A 14754-nucleotide genomic window follows, 5' to 3' on the forward strand; every position below is an offset into this window, starting at 1 on the left:
TTATCTGATTCAAATCCATCTTCCCCATGAAGGCAGGGATTATGCCTCTTTTGTTTGCTGTTATAATGCTCAATGTCTGACACTTATTACATAGTTCACTTTTTTTTTTACATACTTTGTTCACTGATGTACAGCTCATCCATTGTTTGTGGTTGAATGAATGAATGAAGAAAGGAAAATCTTACTGTGAAAAATTTCCTGTTTAACTTTCCAGCTAATGTATTTGCTGGAATAGCTAGTGAGTTAAATAGATTTACAGAGAAAAATGGAATTCCTTAGAAAGTTAGTGAAATTTTCACAGAATATGTTGACAGCAGTGTTGTAGTGCTTTAGATCATGCAATATATATTTAATCCTGTGTTTATAAGAATTATATATTAATCATAATTTTGTCTAATGTAAATAATTTTGCTAATATATCTGCTGTTGGTTCTGCATAGAATTCTGAATAGAAAGTTTATTAATTAGCTCCAATTCAGTTGCTAAAAATGGTCAAACTGAAACAACCAGCATTTCTATTCATTAACTGAAGAATGAGCTACAAATAATTTATCCCATATAAACCCACCTAGTACATGATAAAATGTCTTATCATAACATGCAGTGTTTTTTTTAAAAAAAAGATAGTGTAATATTTTATAAAGAATGCTAGGCAGGGTGCTATGGCTCATGCCTGGAATCCCAGCATTTTGGGAGGCCAAGGAGGGGAAATTGCTTGAGCTCAGGAAGTTCAGTACCAGCTGGGGCAGTATAGGGAGACCTCATCTCTACAAAAATTTAAAAACTAGCTGTGCATTGTGTTGCACACCTGTAGTTCCAGCTACTTGGGAGGCTGAGGTGCAAGGATTGCTTGAACCCAGAAAGTTGAGGCTGCAGTGAACTGGGGTCATACCATTGCACTCCAGCCTGGGCAATAGGTCTCAAAAAAACCCAAAAAGAATGCTAGTTCTCAGCTGTAAAGAACTAAGCAACCAAAATGGCTTATATTTTTAGAGAAAATAATAACTTGAGAATCATATATATATATATATATATATATATATATAAACAGAAGATTTTTTCATATTGCTTATAGCTCTAGCAATATGAGTAGTTGCTGTCTGAGAATCCAGGATCAAATTCTGACTGCTTTGTGGGGCAGGGAGATGTTCTCTTTAAGTGATCCGTCACTAAATGTTGGATCACAGTTGTTGCTCTAAGAACAATTTCAGAACAGTCAGATATGAAATGAAGAGAATAATTGAACCACAGTTTAGATGAGATACTGGCATGAGTTTACGAGAGAATAGTTCACTTTCCCTTGTTTTTAGACTATAGTTATAACCTAGATATTATTCAACAGTTGTAATTGTATATACTTTTCCATTTTTAAATAATGTCAAAACCAACTGTCAGAGACATAGTACTCTCTCATCTAGTCCATTTTTACAGGATAATGATCTTGTCATTGATTCTATTCTATTTTATAGCATTTAACTAAAACCACAAGCTTATACAATGAAAGATAGAAATGTATGTATATAAAAGATTTCAAAACATGTTTACTTCATTCCCATTTTTTAGCTCTTTTGGCCTCTATTTAATCTAATATTTTAGGGGGATATTAGTAAAGAAAACTTGTTGACACACGTCATATAATAATTGCTGAAGCTTTTGGATCTCTGAGCAGCACCCTGGCGGTTGGCAAGAATAAGCACCTTACGAAAGGCGGCAAAAAGGGAGCCAAGAAGAAAGTGGTTGATCCATTTTCTTTTTTTTTTTTTTTTTTGAGACAGAGTTTCACTCTTGTTACCCAGGCTGGAGTGCAATGGCTCGATCTCGGCTCACCACAACCTCCGCCTCCTAGGTTCAGGCAATTCTCCTGCCTCAGCCTCCTGAGTAGCTGGGATTACAGGCACGCGCCACCATGCCCAGCTAATTTTTTTTGTATTTTTAGTAGAGACGGTGTTTCACCATGTTGACCAGGATGGTCTCGATCTCTTGACCTCGTGATCCACCCGCCTCGGCCTCCCAAAGTGCTGGGATTACAGGCTTGAGCCACCGCGCCTGGCCGATCCATTTTCTAAGAAAGATTGGTATGATGTGAAGGCACCCGCTATGTTCAATATAAGAAATATTGGAAAGACGCTAGTCACCAGGACCCAAGGAACCAAAATTGTATCTGATGGCCTCAAGGGTCGAGTGTTTGAAGTTAGTCTTGCTGATTTGCAGAATGATGAAGTTGCATTTAGGAAATTCAAGCTAATTACTCAAGATGTTCAGGGCAAAAACTGCCTGACTAACTTCCATGGCATGGATCTTACCCGTGACAAAATGTGCTCTATGGTCAAAAAATGGCAGACAATGATTGAAGCTCATGTTGATGTCAAGACTACCGATGGTTACTTGCTTCGTCTGTTCTGTGTTGGTTTTACTAAAAAACACAACAATCAGATACGGAAGACCTCATGCTCAACACCAACAGGTCCGCCAAATCCGGAAGAAGATGATGGAAATCATGACCCGAGAGGTGCAGACAAATGACTTGAAAGAAGTGGTCAATAAATTGATTCCAGACAGCATTGAAAAAGACATGGAAAAGGCTTGCCAATCTATTTATCCTCTCCATGATGTCTTCGTTAGAAAAGTAAAAATGCTGAAGAAGCCCAAGTTTGAATTGGGAAAACTCATGGAGCTTCATGGTGAAGGCAGTAGTTCTGGAAAAGCCACTGGGGATGAGATAGGTGCTAAAGTTGAATGAGCTGATGGATACGAACCACCAGTCCAAGAATCTGTTTAAAGTTCAGACTTATAATAGTGGTAAATAAAAAGTCTAATTTGTGAAAAAAAATTGCTGAAGTTATTTGTTTCCTATTCTCTATAGTTTGCATTTATATATATGTAACAGAAGATGGTGCTTATGCTTGGCAGTAGGTACAGCAACATATACTATTAAGATTAGATTATGTTCAGGCCACAATCTGCAGTTTATATGCAAAATCCCAAACCTGTTCTTTCGTCTTCCATTATTATGCTTTAAATGCGGCATAAATGCAATATTTTTCCAAATATTTGTACAAAAAGCAAATCACAGTAAAATGTGGTGATAGGATGGCTTTTATTCACTGGCAATCTGATTCAAAATTCCAAAACAAACTTGAAAAAGTTGCATCTACTTACCTAGCAAAAGTTGTCTAATTTCTTGTATATTGCTTATTTCTCATTTTATAAAAACAGTATTGGAGTCTTTAGGGTGTTCTGGCTAATCATAAAGTGGTCTCTGGATAGAAAAAATTCAATCACAAATAGAGGCAAAAAATCTTCAAGACAGCATGTTCATTTTCACATTTTAAAAGTAGACAGTTTGGCTTTTTATAAAATAACCTCAAAGCAAATTGTCATACCTTGTGAGGTATGCTGGAATGCATGGCAGTGGTCTGCCCCTCCCAAACACACTGACAAGTGGCCTGACATCTCAGGAACGCTGACAAGGCCTGGCCTGACAGTTTCTGAGTTTGTGTCTTTGTCATGGCAGTAAGTCATATTTTGCACAAGTTCTGAGTAGCAGAAGATAAATGGGAGCCTTCCTTCAGCAACCATGGGCAATCCGAAAGACATGTCCTTTGAACTTTGCTTTGTAATTTTTAACATCCATTTGTTTTGGGGTTTTTTTCTTGTATGTCCAAGAATAAAATTATGTAAAATACTTGACAGGGGTTGTCCAAGGAAGTTGAGTACCATTGACTTAAATGTTGTTTTTTTAATCAATAGCTGAGATGTCTGCCTATGTAAGATGTAAGAAACTCAGAGGAAGTGTGAGTGTGGGTATTGTGTGTGAGAGAGAGAGAGGGAAAGGAGAGGGAAAGAGAGAGAGATAGATCAACTTTCTATATGTACTCATCTACATTTAGCAGATAAGTAATTGGAGATAATTCTTGAATCTCTTGGGGAGGATGCATTATTTTTCTATGCAAATTATCAAATAAATTTAATGTGACTGGTTTTTACTGAAGTGAAATGACTGCTTGCAATATGAATAGATGCTAACTTCTCTTTTTTAACAATATTTTTATTAGCAGTACATTCATACAGTTTAAAAACAAGCAATATATGATGTATAATAACATCTTGTTTCTGTTTCTCTTCATTCTACTCCCAACCCCTCTTCCATGCCTCTTTTATTTTTTTCAGACTTTTGAAGGTTTTCTTTATATTTGAAAAATATCCTATCAGCACTTTAGAAAATACATATGGGCAAAAAGAAATTTGAAAGAAATTGTTAGTAATGCAAAGCGAATTTCGTGATTCTCAACTTATTTGACTAGCTATAGCATTTTAGCTCTGAAGTTAAGATTCTCGATTAAAATATTTAAAATTATAAGCATGTCTGTATGAACTTAATGATTTTTCAAGGCGAAGTGAAAAGTTAGTTGTTTTTGGAAAGTTTTGAAGTGGGATTTCCTCACTAGGTGGCGCTCCGGTGCCTAAAGGTCATAAAGCGAGTTGCCCCGCCATCTGCAGGTGCACAGTTCACCGATTAACATGCAGCTTCTGTGGAGACCTCCAACACCATAGAGAGAGCAAGTTCTCCATATTTTTTCCTCTCTAAAGAATGGTTGTTCCGGTCATATTTCTTGTCTGTGCTATATATGCCCTTCCAAGGAAATTATTGCAGTTACCTATTTAGCCTGGAAGGTATGTTATGCAAGGTATCCAGGCAAGAAAGGGCAACTATTATTTTGATGTGGGAAAAAAACCTTGGGAAAATTGAACTTTTTAAATAAAGACGTTATCGATAGCACATGAGTGATTTAGAAGATGACCTTATCCTTTCTCTGAATACCTTAGTGTCCATCCAATAGCAAAAAACTTTTAAACATGCTTTGGTGGTATTATTATCTTTCTTAGGCAATAACATGGCCTCTCATCTGATTCTCACAACCCTCACATGCCAAGTAGACCATTACAGGGGTGCATTAAACAATAATCAACACAGGTGTGTCTTTCCATTTGGCCTCTCAGCCCTGTCAAAAAGTCAAGAAGATACAAAATTTTAAACCAAAATAGAGGAAGGTTAGAAATACACTAGTTAATTTTTACTTGATGTGTTTGATCTTGCAACACTTAATTTTTCATGCATCAATTGTGGGTGAGACATTTATTGCACACCTGCTCTGTGCCTGGCACTAAGCTGGTTGACATGGATGCAATGATGCAGTAGGCTAAATTTGTGTTTCAAGCCTGATGGAAAAATGAACTTTCATTCAGATCTCTCTTAGTCAAACTCCCATCCTTATTAAAGACATTACTCCAGCTCAACTCCATATGTTTTTATATACAATGCTTCTCCATTTTCTTTCATCTACATCAATATTTTCTTCAACCTTAACACTTTTAGGACAACTTTGAACTCAGCTACCTCCTTCAGTAACAGACCATACTATATTAATAATTTGTAACTCATAAGTGTTTATATGTCAACTTAACCTGAAGACAACTTCAAGTCATGTGCATATGAGTTCACTGACTGCAAATGAATTTGAGTTTTTGAAAATTATGTCTTCTGGGTGTCTTGCACACGTAGCGTGACCTCAGATCTCATTGACTGAAATACTGTTTTAATGTTTATTGAGAAAAACAAAAGCCTGTTGCAGAGGACGCTTTGGGAAAGACGATATAAGCAGGTTGGAGAGCATTAGCTAGTTCTTGGGGACTCCTCAGATGACAGCCATGCAGTAGGGACATTGATAACATGAGAAGACCTCTAGCTGGTGCCCAGGAGCGTGGCAACTGTAGATGCGATTGTTTATACCTCTGGCTTCCAGAGATGATGCTAATGCACATGTGGCCCAGATTCCTGTTTCCCAGTGGAAGAAAAATATGTTTTAAGACCAAAAAGAATGAAAAGAAAAGGAAAAAAATTCCAGCGTCTTCAACCACTGGATGTTTCTTTTCTAATGAAGTCTTTTTCCTGATGGTTCTTCCCCAGTAAGTGGGAGAAAAGTGGGGGAACAGGCATTCTGTATGCAAATGACTCTAAGAAAGATTCTTACTCCCATGATCAGAGCACATGAGATTATGAGTGCCTGATCTCAGGAAGCCACAAGGACCAGGAGAACACCGAACTCCTCCAGGATCTTAGAGATGCAGGGAGTGCAGTATAAGGGGCAAGGCCTTTGAAGTGAAATGCACTCTTGGCTAGCATAGAGCAGGGAAGACACTAGCTGGTTTGGTTTTGTTCTTAAGCCACTACATCCTCTTCAATTCAAGGTACCTATGTTTAATCAGAACCCAAAGGCAAAAGAGAATCAAGACAGCCATCTGATGTTTCTTCTCCATCCTAGTGTTGTGTGCCTTACTCCAATGTGGGTCTAGTAAAATGCAAAGAGGGCAGAGCTACGCATTTTGGAACATTTAAACAGAGATGATAACTTATTAACACAATCGTGCCCACTTTCCCTTTAACCTCTCTACTATTCTACAGCTGTGCACAAGGGTTTTCTCCATTGTATTCCATAGTCTTTATGAGTGTAGAGTAGTGCATTCTTTCCCTACAAATGATTTTCCTCAGCACTTTTCCTTCTTTAATTCTATTTCTTTGGGATTGGCTCAATTCAACTGAGTGTGCATTCACCAAATAAATTCCCTTTATAATATAGCATTCCAATTGCCCACACCAGTTGTCCCAAATAAAAAGAATCACAATGGACACATTACAGCAGTTATTTTCTTTGGCTATCAAACTCCAAACATCATATAGCCAGATCATATCATAATTGTAATTTATTGGGATGGCTGTCAGGGTGTGATAGTGGTGATTATGATGAAAGAGAGGTAGAAAGATGTATCTGATATCTCAAGCCACATCCAGTTCAGTAGGCAGAAAACGGAAGTACTTCAAAAACTAAATAATGACAGACTGTGGCAAAGAACACTGAGTATTCTGGGAGCTTCAAGGAAGACATAGTTGCCCAGGGAAAACGCCTCACAAAAGGCAGAAGGACTTGACATGGACCTCAAAGAATAAACACAAATATCAGGATACTTGGAGAAACCATTCCACGTGGGTGAATGGTATGGCTAGACTGGTTTTAGTGGAGTCTACAAAAACTGTGGGGAAATAGTGGGCAGTAAGCTGGAAATGTGGATTGAGGCCAGATAGTGGAAGGAAACTAAGGCGCTTGGACTTTATCCTGGTGGTAATGAAGAGATAATGAAGATTTTTAATTAAGGGTTTGGCATGATTAAATGGTGTTTTAGGGAGATTACTGTGGCAGCAGTGAATTGGTGGCGGAGAAACAAGTAAGCGATTAGTTAGGATGCTATTATAATCATCCAGGCTTGAAGCGGCAGGGGTCTGGAGGCAATGGGAATAGAAAGGAAGGGTGGGGTGTGAGAGATAGTGCAAGGGAATGCCCAACAAGCCTTGGGGACTCATGGCTATGCAGGACAAAAGAAAAGAAGGAAGCAGAGAGAGCTGGTGCAACAAACAGTGAGGGGAATCAGGAGGAGGCCAGTTGTGGGGAAAGGAAAAGATTGGACCTGGGAGCTAGCTGGACTTTGGGATGCCTACTGGACATCCAAGTTCACACGTCCAGCAGGTGGGTAGGGATGCAAGACCAAGGCTTAGACCTAGACCTCTCTCTTCTCTAAGTCAATCTGACTTTTTTCCAGAGAAAGAATTGAAATTCAGTGGCTAAGCAATTAGAATACAATGTGTGTATATTAGAATATGTCCTTACATATCCACAGGAAGGAAGAATCCAGGCCATTCTTTGAATATTTTAAACTTCTGGAGAATGACTTTTTAATGAATCACCCAAATATTTCAAGCGAACGTTTTTTAAAGCCAAATTTCCCAGATAATATTCCCAAATATTTAAATTTCTTCCTTGAGGGAGGCTCAGCCTTAGTGTCTAATGGAGTTCAATTAGACAGAGTCATTTCCATGTTGAATATGGTGGAGATGGTGCTATCTCCACAGAGCTCTGTGACGGCTGTATGACTCCAGGTGAACAGTACAAGAGCCCTCATAATCCTCGTAGGCCTTCTGTCTAATTCCCTCATGCAAATTAAAGAGAAGGCAGGTTTCCAGATTTCATTTGTCAGGAAAGTGCATCCTTCTAGCAGAAGGAACCAGCAAGAAGAGGCCCACACGTCTTTAATGTGTGCTGCATAACCGGTGGCACATGGCCACTTGGAATCCCACCAGGCTAAATGCCAGCTGGGACTTCCCTTCAAACAGTGGAACGTGATGGATCAAAATGTGATCCGGGTGAAAATAAAACAGCTTTGGACTTAAATAATAAATTAATAAAACACAAAGTACCCTTGGGTGTGCAGATTCAGCTGCCAAAAACCTCCCCACGTGACTCAGATCTTAGTGGACGTTGTTTGAATTCTGCTATGAAATTCAAGAAACCAAACAAGTCAGTGAAATGAGCTAGTATCTGAACATCAAGGGAAAAACATTTTTTTTAAAACCTGAAGACAAAAATGCTGTAAATGATATGCCTCCAAACCCAGAAGAAAGATTATTCCTCTTAATTCCATATGCCTTTCAGTAGTGCTTGCACTTACATGAGACTTATAAGTGGGTATCTGGAACTCCACCGTGTTTTAAATGTGGAGGTCGTCTATGAAGTTAGGAGCTCCATGATGCTTTCAATGTGGGGGGCTCAACAGCAAGATCCGTGTCTGCCATGGAAATTGTAACCACCATGTCTATTATCATCTGGCCACAGTGTCTTAAAATTCTGCTCATTGTAATTGATTTTATCAGCAGAGTTTGTAGCTGTCTTCCAGAGTTAGGCTCCACAAGCTGCTCCAGGAGACTTTGTCAGCACCTTGAGCTATTTCTACTTGGATTGTGGGAGGTAATGTGAATTTCCCTCCTGTAGAAGAGAGCTTCTAACTGAAGCTGGAGCTCAACTCCCCATGATCCCCCTGGGAAACCTGGAAAATACCGATATCCCCTGGGCACCCCAGAAGAATCTGCCTATCTTCTCACTCCCACTCCTTCCTTACCTCCCACTCCTTCCTTACCAAGAAGCATGTGGATTGAGCAAATATTCAGATTTTTCAATCCCATGCATTAAACAATGAACAAAGAATCCCACTAGAAATCCTACTTTATTTGTAATCAAAACTTGTAGTTGAGTCATCAAAAAGTTCACCAAACAACCCAGACAGACTGGATCAAGCTGGGGAGGCACTCCTTCCTCCTCCACCCTTCATAAGATAATTAGTTATCAGGAGAGTCTTTTTTTGAATACGGAGTAATGAGATTACATAACTCTTAAGGGCCCTCCCTACCATGTGATCCTCTGTCTTTTGATTACGATGAAGACATTTCCATAGTGTGCTCTGTTCATGAATCCGCCACTCAACGAAAACACTGCCTCTGAACTCCCCTAGCGATAGCCTCAACACTCGATTTTGGGAAGTCCTTATCATAAATAACTGCTGGATGCTCCAAGTCTCAAAAATAAGGAGGAACATGCACACACACACACACGCACACACACACACACACACAGACACACACACAGACACACACACATTTTCAAGTTTTAACTGAGTTGAACCCAAATTTTCTGATGTACTAAGATTTAACTGTCTCCATATTTAAATAATAATGTTTTAATTTTGGTATTAAAGTACTTACACCTGCATATATTATAGCTTGCCAATAACCATTTCTAAGCAACACATAAGAAAGAAGGTGCGGTGGCTCACACCTGTAATCCCAGCACTTTGGGAGGCTGAAGTGGGCAGATCACCTGAGGGCGGCAGTTCAAGACCAGCCTGACCAACATGGTGAAACCCTGTCTCCACTAAAAATACAAAAATTAGCTGGGCATGGTGGTGGGCACTTGTAATCCCAGCTACTGGGGAGGCTAAGGCAGGAGAATCTCTTGAACCTAGGAGACAGAGGTTGCAGTGAGCTGAGATCTTACCACTGCACTCCAGTCTGGGCCACAAAGTAAGACTCTGACAAAAAAAAGAAAGAAAGAAAAAGAAAGAAGGAAAGAAAGAAAGAAAAGAAAGAAAGAAGAAAGAAAGAAAGAAAGAAAGAAAGAAAGAAAGAAAGAAAGAAAGAAAGAAAGAAAGAAAGAAAGAAGGAAGGAAGGAAGGAAGGAAGGAAGGAAGGAAGGAAGGAAGGAAGGAAGGAAGGAAAGAAAAGAAAGAAAGAAAGAAAGAAAGGAAAAGAAAAGAAAAGAAAAAAGAAAAGGAAAGGAAAGGAAGAAGGAAAGAAAGAAAGTAAGAAAGGAAGGAAGGAAGGAAGAAAGAGAAAGAAAGAAAAAGAAAGACATTATGTCAAGAAATCTAATCTTGGTCAATTCATGGCAACCGAAGTTGCTATTTTGGTCTTGGTTTTCTTCCAGCAAAGAAAGACAAAGGTCAAAAAATAATCTTTCTGCGGTCATTCTTGGTTGAAAGCACCTTCTGCATTTTCTCCTATTAATATGTTGCCCTTTATTCTGTGTCAGAAGTAGAAACAGTAGAGGGCTGGAATGTGATCTGATGTACGACTGCACTGCTCTTTCTACTAACTGCTGAATTATTATCATTTTACAAAAATTACATCTGAAAGAGAGGAATCTGTGCTTAAATTGCATGGTTTCCAATGAATAACCTTTGCTAAAGTGATTAGTATTTTTCCAAGCAATAAGCTTGAAAATACCCATTTCCGAAGATCTGTAATCCTTTCATTCTACCTCTGCTATTGTCACACACTGAACAGAAAACACAAGGAGAAAGTCGACAATACGTGGGAAGCATTCTGCTTTTCTAGGTTTCAGGACAGAAGGGACCAGTGAAAGGAAAACAAAAACAACAACCCACCATCCGACAAGTAACTCTGGGGAAAGCTGGTGGAGGATGGGGTGAGATGAATACGCTGTTGAACACTGAAATTAACACAAGTTCCTTAGTGGTGCCTTTATACGTTGTGAGGGGTGTGTGTGTGTGTGTATGTGTTTGAGGCATAGTCTTGATCTGTCGCCCAGGCTGGCATGTAGTGGTGCAAGCTCAGCTCACTGCAGCCTCCACCTCCCGGGCTCAAGCAATTCTCCTGCTTCAGCCTCCCGAGTAACTGGAATTCCAGGCGTGTGCCACCACGCCTGGCTAATTTTTGTATTTCTGGTAGAGATGGGGTTTCACCATGTTGGCCGGGCTGGTCTTGAACTCCTGGCTTCAAGTGATCTGCCCACCTCAGCCTCCCAAAGTGCTGGAATTACAGGTGTGAGCCACCACCCCTGGCTGCCTCTATACATTAATTGCATGATTGCCACTCCTTAGGTACATTTAACTTCAGGAAGTGACTTGGGCACTGGGAAGAATAGGCCACAATATTTCATCCAAAGCAGCAAAAACAAATTACCTCAGACTCAGGAACTCTGAGACCATATTTTAAAGCCTGTGCTGGTTGGAGGGGAAGGAAATTGCTTTCTCAGGGGACGATGGTGGCAGGGAGTGGCTGGCTCCTCACCCATTCACACTTACCTCGTGAGGGCACCCTAGAAAGGCCAAGCTGGCAGTCCCCGGCACACCCTACTTGCACCCAAAGGTGACTTTATGCCAGTACTGTGAGGTAGACTTTCTTTTGTTTTTTGTTAGACGAAAGGATGCCTTTAATGTCTGCTCAGAATATTTGTATTCACACAGGATTTATATTTGTGAATACAAATATTTGTTTAGATTACAAAATCTAAATACACAATTAATACAAAATCCTGTATGAATACAAATATTTATTTAGATTATAAACTCTTTACTTATTTAGATTATAGAAATTATGATATAAATTATAAATTTTTTAAGTCTGACAAATTCAGCTGGGCACTGTGGCTCATGCCTGTAATCCCAGCACTTTGGGAGGCCAAGGTGGGCAGATCACTGGAGTCCAGGAGTTCGAAACCAGCCTCACCAACATGGCGAAACTCCGTCTCTACCAAAAAATACAAAAATTAGCTAGGTGTGGTGGCATGCACCTGTAGTCCCAGCTACTTAGGAGGAGGTTGAGGTGCGAGAATCGCTTGAACCCAGGAGGTGGTGGTTACAGTGAGCCGAGAACACGCCACTGCACTCCAGCCTGGGCAACAGAGTGAGTCCCTGTCTCAAAAAAACAAAAAAAAGTGATAAAATGTCTCACAAATTCTACATACAACAAAATACAGAAAAATAGGCTAAGTGAGGTAGCTCACAGCTGTAATCCCAGCACTTTGAGAGGCCGAGGTGGGAGGATCACCTGAGCCCAAGAATTCAAGACCAGTCTGGACAACATGGCAAGATGCTGTCTCTACAAAAAAATCTAAAAATCAGTGGGACATAGGAACACACACCTGTGATCCCAGCTACTCTGGGGGCTAAGGTGAAAAGCTGCTTGAGCCCAGGAGTTCAAGGCTGCGGTGAACCATCACACGCCACTGCACTCCAGCCTGGATGTCAGAGCAAGAGCCTGTTTAGGAAAAACAAACAAACAAATAGAAAAATAATAATATTTACATTAACTGCCAGATACACCATGATAATTTTTTCTATTTTTTAACATTCTTTTTTGACGATGACTTTGTCATATTTCCTATTAAAAAAGCAACGATAATTTTACCTTGCCTCTAGCATGGATGTGAGAAATTTGCAATTTTATTATCAACCATTTAGAAAAGTTTGTTTTAGCTTCACAATTTGATGAGGTCATGCAAATGTTTAGAATAATAGACATATTTGGGAAACTCTCTACCAAGTTTTTTCTTTTTCAACAGAAAAGCTCTAAGAATTCAAGGTATTTCCTTAAGTAGTGACTAGTCTTAAATACTTGAATTGGTTGATTCTATTAGAATTGAATTGATTAGTTTTTGATGCCCTCATTACAGCGATGGCATATAAAAAGCATGATTTTAGATACAGTAATATTTATTGTTTGTAGAACACATTAGTGCCCCACAAATGCAGAAATTCTAACATCCTATTTTTGTTTGATTCCTGTAATAAACAATGGTAAGTTTAATTAATTAATTAATGTTTTGAGACAGAGTCTCACTCTGTCACCCAGGCAGAGTGCAGTGGTACAATCCTGGCTGGCTACAGCCTCAACCTCCCAGGCAAAATCGATCCTCCCACCTCAGCCTCCTGAGTAGCTGGGACTACAGGTGTATGCCACCACACCCAGCTGTTCATTTAATTTTTGGTAGACACAAGGTCTCACTATGTTGCCCAGGCTTATCTCAGACACCTGAGCTCAAATGATCCTTCCACCTTGGCCTCCCCAGAGTACTGGGATTGCAGGCGTGAGCCACCCTGCCCACCAATAATGTTAAATTTAAAATCAATATGTTTGTTGCATTATCAAGCTAAGAACTTACATTTAGACAGTAAGAACTGACTTCTCCCTTAACCACTTCATGCCTGACTATGTGAAAAAAATTTCTAGAGACTAGCTTCTGACTTCTCATTCTAAAGTTGTTCCACAAAGTTATTATGGCCTCAACTTTTATCTAATGACTCAAGTCAAGTAAGACGTGCAAGAATTCCTAGAAGCCATTTCTACTTGGATGGGTTACATGAATTACACCCAACTTTATACCCATGTGCAAATATATTCCACTAACGGCAGACTCATTGTATCCCCCAACCTCTATTTAGCTGGATCCCCAAATGTCCTCAGTCATTCCAAGGCTGTCTGACACAAGGGAGGTGTGACAGAAGGAAAGAGACTGTCGTCTTAACCAATTATGGTTAAAATAGTTCACTTTTATCTATTTTACAAAAAAAAAAAATAGTAAGTTCATGTGAGCCCACTGCCAGCCACTCAGGAACTTGGAAGAGTTCTGAGCATGAGAAGGGCCCTGACGTTCACTGGCCTTAGAGGGGCTCCAATTTTGGTTATGTAGGCTGTGCACCAAGTAACTCCTAGAGGCACCTTTTATATGATGCATAACTTGCATAGCCATTGGTGCTAGCCCCATGTATTGGTAGCCATTGGTGGTAGCCCCATAACTTGCATAGCTATTGGCGGTTAGCCCCATAAGCAGAGAAATGGGGCATCAGCTAGAGGATGTGAGGTCAATGGCAAATTTTATATTAGAATGACATTAAACATATTTGACAACTTGCAAGGCATGAGCAATGACAAATCAAAATGGACACTTAAAAGAATGGAAACTGGAGTCTTAGGCCATGTCGATGTGAACTCATTGACTCTTAGGCATGGTTTTGGAGATGTGAAACAGTGGAGAGTCTTCCAATACATTTGGGAATGAAACAATAGAAAAGGAGAAACTGGTGATGACATACGGGAGGGAAAAATGTTAAGTCAAAGTCTTTCGGAAGGCAAGAAGGCATGGGATCCAGAGAGTTGGTGAAGAGGTTGGCCTTAAATGATTGCAAGACACTCCCTCTATGCAACAGAAGTAAATGTGAAACAGGGGCTTGCTCTATCCAGGGGAAGATCCTGCCTCTATGGGTAGCTTACCTGGGGATATCCAAAGCAGCAAACCATGGGGCTATGACTAGACTAGGCTAGACTCCTCGGTTTGTAATCTAACAGCTTGTACAAGGGAATACATTTGAAATGGCTGATTATTTCATTGGTGTGATGGTTACTATTATTATTATTTTTTGAGACAGTCTTACTCTGTCACCAGGCTGGACTGCAGTGGCATGGTCTTGGCTCACTGCAACCTCTGCCTCTCAGGTTCAAGTGATTCTCCTGCCTCAGCCTCCTGAGTAGCTGGGATTACAGGTGTGTGTCACCATGGCCAGCTAATTTTT

The 14754-nt window shown here is 39.9% G+C and overlaps 1 pseudogene across 1 annotated transcript; it reads left to right on the forward strand.

Moving 5' to 3' along the window:
• The first annotated feature begins 2046 nt into the window (after nucleotides 1-2046).
• LOC116551148 lies at nucleotides 2047-2793 on the forward strand (annotated as a pseudogene). The gene has a single exon (XR_004268731.1). The product of XR_004268731.1 is annotated as a 40S ribosomal protein S3a pseudogene (transcript).
• The last annotated feature ends 11961 nt before the right edge of the window (nucleotides 2794-14754 follow it).

This window comes from Sapajus apella, unplaced genomic scaffold (assembly GCF_009761245.1).
Source record: "Sapajus apella isolate SASKATOON/1434 unplaced genomic scaffold, GSC_monkey_1.0 scaffold9, whole genome shotgun sequence".
NCBI lineage: Eukaryota > Metazoa > Chordata > Mammalia > Primates > Cebidae > Sapajus > Sapajus apella.